The sequence below is a fragment of the Atta cephalotes genome (assembly GCF_000143395.1).
Source record: "Atta cephalotes unplaced genomic scaffold scaffold00005, whole genome shotgun sequence".
NCBI classification, from domain to species: Eukaryota; Metazoa; Arthropoda; class Insecta; order Hymenoptera; family Formicidae; genus Atta; species Atta cephalotes.
This window is the reverse complement of record NW_012130069.1, coordinates 8,114,604-8,119,060: the sequence shown is the minus strand read 5'-3', so window position 1 is coordinate 8,119,060 and position 4,457 is coordinate 8,114,604. Positions and strand designations below refer to the sequence as shown.

Here is a 4,457-nt window from a genome sequence, read left to right as displayed (position 1 = left end):
CTCTCTACTCTCTCTCTCTCTCTCTCTCTCTCTCTACTACTCTACTCTCTCTCTCTCTCTCTCTCCTCCTCTCCTCCTCCTCCTCCTCTCTCTCTCTCTCTCTCTCTCTCTCCTCTCTCTCCTCTCTCTCTCTCTCTCTCTCTCTCTCTCTCTCTCTCTCTCTCTCTCTCTCTCTCTCTCTCTCTCTCTCTCTCTCTCTCTTTCTCTCTCTCTCTTTCTTTCTGCCTCATGGCAGCGTCGCTATGACTGCCTTTCATTTCGAGTATCGTAAGCAGCTTTCCATGAGCTGCTTACGTTTTAACAGGCGACCGCGCCGAGTACTTCTTCTTTCGGCCGAAGCTCGGCCAAACGTCGTGTCGTCACAAAGCGCTTACAGTGCGTTTTACAGCGGCTACTTAACCCCACCGACGTGAAATTCTACCTTCAGGAAAACAAGCTACCCTGTAGCTCATTGAATTCACTTATGTCTCTTCTGACATACTTTAGTAAAAACTCTGCATGTTGTATTTCATAATTGTCGCTATTAATAAAGTTAACGTAATTGCTAATTACGTCATAATACCAAAATATAAAAAGTATAATTTTTTTAATAATGATGAATAAGATATGAGATTGTTAGATTGAGTGTTATCATCTGCACTTTGAAAGTTAATAATAAATTTAGATTGTTGTAATAAATTTATGCAAAAAATTGATGAAATAACTTTACCTGTGTATGTTTTATGTATTTAAGAAATTTATTTTAAACCACAATGATTAAAGCACGTTACTAAATTGTCGCTTTAATATATATCTTTATACATATAATATTTTATAGAAATCCAAAAGAAATAGAATACAAAAAAGTCATAATAAAATCAAGATAATATGAAGAAGTTTTCAGAAAAAAATCATGTCAGTACATTTGATAATAATTTTAACATGATTTTTAAATAATTAATTTTTTATCCAAAAAACCATACAAATCATTGTCATGTCAAGAATTTATTATAAAATCATCAAAAATGTATCGAACGACATCATGATTTTCTCTAAAATAATTCTTTTATTTATTATATTGATATTATTTTGATCTCATTACGACTTTGTATTTTATGTGAAAATATATTTTTAAATCGCTCTATATATATATAGATAGCGATTTAAAAATATTTATTTGCATATAAATATATATGGATAGACTATCTGTATTCATGATGAGGTTTGCTATTACAGTCTCTAACGATTCTGTATTGCCATCGTTAAAAGATAACACTTTCTAAGATAGTTTCCGCACTCTTAGTAATAAAGATTACGTCAGTGATATCGATGGGCAGAATGGGTGACAATATTATGTATGTTGTAACAGAAAATTAAGATGATAGCACGAGATAAACTGGCCGTTTCCTCGGCGGATCTTTGGTCGACTCTTTATCTCGAGCGCCGCTTGGGAAATATATGTGCTCGAGTTGCGCTTGTGCACACCAAAGATCCCAGCAGCACCGAAACGACACTTTTATATGAGAAAGGGGAATACACAGAGTGTTTGGCGGTAGGATAACCATAAGGTCCGTAAGTCAGACATGTCGATGTCCTGGAATAAAAATCGAATAAATTTGACCGTAACCGAAGAAAAAAATTCTATTTTACACATTAACTCTATTCTACAAATTGTTACTTTTACAATAACGTGATTTTAGGCGTTTCTTTTTCAAAGTTCCTCAATGGTACTTGTGTCGTTCTTAAAGTTTTAAAGGTTTTAAAGAGATTCTTAAGGTTTTAAAGAGATTATATTTTTTACAAAATTTTAAATTACACTATTTGAAATTGTGTCATTTCTAAATAAAAAAATCTACATTTCTAAATAAAAGGAGAATTTTCTTGTTTTATTTGAAATTTAGTTATTTTAACTGATATTGGGATAAATATAATATGGTGATATTTCGGTGATATTTCGAATTACATCATTTTTGATGAATATTCCGAATTTGTTATACTTTTGTAGATTATCAAAATCGTCACAATTCAAAAAAGGTGATTTTTTTAAGAGTTGTGAAACGACAAACTGACATTTGATCATATTTCTAAGAATATATTCTTTTGCCGAAATTATTTGATTAGTCAATAATTTTCTGTTAAGTTGAAAAATAGTTTTTTTTCTGATTACGAGAAACTTAATTTTTTGGGTCGTATCTCTTTTGAAGTAAGATAAGGGTTTTCTAGTATTCTCAAATATATAATATTAAACCGATCTGTAACGGATAGATAAATCCTTCAAGGAAGGATTAAACTTTGATATTTTAATTATTCATCAAATTGCGAATTAATTGGAGAACGTTTTTGTCAAACGCAAATCCGGATACGATCGCGATAATAATAATTGCGCAGTGATTACGATTAATTGGTAATTGTGACGCACATTATCGGTTATGCCGTAAAACATGAACGAGCGAGAAAGTAGCGGGACGAATTATCAAAACGAAACACACGATACAACGAGGCACTTCGGCGCGTGTTAATTCGAACGCGCGGACTCTCGGCAATTCCGGGCGAACAATTATGCGCCGAATTGAATCACGGTTTCTCCCCTAAGCATAACCGCGCGTTGTATCGCGAGAATTGATTTATGAATCCCTTCTGGCCATAACAGGAGAGAGAGGGAAAGAGATAGGGAAAGAGAGAGTTTTAATTGCTCCGATTTGCCAAGCGTGTCCCGCAAATCCGTTACATGATTTTCCGATGGATTTACGTGCAAACTTTCGATCCGCATACGTCCAAAAACTCATGGCACTGATTTCACGCACGTACGGTATTGATAGTGATGAATACTCGCTCTGGGAATTCTTCGTGTAACATTTAGCTTGGACGTGACGATAGGTGACGCGTTTGTTCGGATAACAAACAGTGAGATCGCTCGACATTATTCTTAATTGTGAACGAGCTCACGGTTCGAATTCGGCGAAACGTTGCGACATTTTAACGTCGGACATTTCGCCGCTAAGCAATTGCATGGAATGTAAATCGTCGCGTAGTATATTTCACTATGAAATTATTGATAAACTTTTTTGATTGTGGTCGTTCGACTAATAGCGATAAAATCGTATTGAATCGCTTATCATATATAAACATGTTTCGATACAATTTTTTGTGATAGTGTTTTTTATTCAAAATTTTAAATAGCTACGCGGGTACTATTGTCATTTACTGAACTTTAATCAAATATTTTTTTATCAAAATTTTAATAAATAAACAAATTTTTTTAAATTTTGATTTTAGAACGCCAAATTAAATTGTTAAAGAAAATTAATTTTATTGAAAAAAATCTCCTTTTTTATCTATTTATGCTTTTAAAATTTTTTGTTGATATAATAAATTTATGTCAACAGACTGCGGAGTATTTCTAGCGAAGAATATTTTCAAAAATATGGGGCATCTTATATCAAGTTTATGCAGTAACCGCATAACTGGATGTTATGCGGTAACGTGTGCAAGTTCACGATGCGGTATGGCCGATAAATATAGCGACGCCAAAATAAGCTTGTCGAACATCAATCAAATAAGTTCGCGGATGCGCTGCAAAATGGACAGTCGATCGATCTGAACCGAAGAAAACTGAAATAGGAAGTCGGTCGTGAAGCACAATCGCAAGCTTGCAAATAAATAAACGGCACAGACTAATTTCTTTTGCCGTCTCCATTAATTAAGCGCAGCGAGTGTACCTCGAGGCGCTTAATGCGACCTGTGGCGCGAAATTGTATTCGTCGCGTTCATAGTCTAATCTAATGCAGTGTAACAACTTAATGCGGTGTAATAATTTAATGCAGCGCGCAATTCTCAATATCGCGTCAAATGCCCTCTAGATAAATTGCCGTATCGATTCCTGCAATAATTAAGTTGGACTCAATATCCATTGTAAAAAATTTTCTGAGGTTGCTTCAAGTTTGTGAGATAAAATCTATTATTATTGTTTAAATAGGAATAAAGGAAATATAAATGTTTTAATGCGGTAAAAGAAAAAGTTGGATTGTATAGTAACACTTTTTAATTTTTTATTCTTCACTTCTACATCGTATTTTTCTTATAATCCAATATTTTAACAAATTATAAAAATTACTTAAAGGAGTTTACCTTCAGTATGCAAAGAGAAAACCGAGCGCAACTGACTTAAACGAACGATTAATTACAGTAAGCAGATGAGTAATTGCGGACAGTAAGTAACAAAATCACCCAAGTTAAATCTCTCGCAATTTGAATGAATGACGTCTTATTGATTGTAACGCAGGTTGACACGTGTAATTTCTAAATAGTAATCGTGACGATATTAATTTTCTTTTATTTTATTAATATTAATTCTTTTTAAAATTAATAGTACACCAAAAAAGTGTGGAAAGTTAACTTACAAACGTGAGAGAGACTATTATACTGTAGTTCCAGGTTGAGTAGCAACTTAGCTGCGTAACGTCTCTCTCTCTCTCTCT

The 4,457-nt window shown here is 33.6% G+C and overlaps 1 protein-coding gene across 1 annotated transcript in view; it reads right to left on the bottom strand.

Moving 5' to 3' along the window:
* The window catches only part of LOC105626456 (lachesin-like), a 71,821-nt gene that overhangs the window by 9,413 nt on the left and 57,951 nt on the right, over positions 1-4,457 (bottom strand). The gene's annotated exons all lie outside the window — the stretch shown is intronic.